This window comes from Brassica oleracea, chromosome C6 (genome assembly GCF_000695525.1).
Source record: "Brassica oleracea var. oleracea cultivar TO1000 chromosome C6, BOL, whole genome shotgun sequence".
NCBI classification, from domain to species: domain Eukaryota; kingdom Viridiplantae; phylum Streptophyta; class Magnoliopsida; order Brassicales; family Brassicaceae; genus Brassica; species Brassica oleracea.
Window position 1 is genome coordinate 24397715 of NC_027753.1, and position 263 is coordinate 24397977.

The following is a 263-nucleotide window of genomic DNA, read 5'->3' on the forward strand; positions in this document are numbered from 1 at the left end:
AGTCAAAATGGTAGACCATGTCTCCTCGGACTTTGAAAAATGATCAATATGGTAGTCTATGACTCCTCGGATCATGTGGTAGGCTGAGCCTCCCGATTTTATTTATGCTATTTAAATTCCTGCAATTTAAATTTATGCAATTTAAATTTATGCTTTTAATTTTTGCATTTAAATTATGCATTTAAATTCTCGTCTTTACTATATTTACATATTTTACTATGAATACAGTTATCATGTCGAATTTGACAAAGCTCGAAATTAAT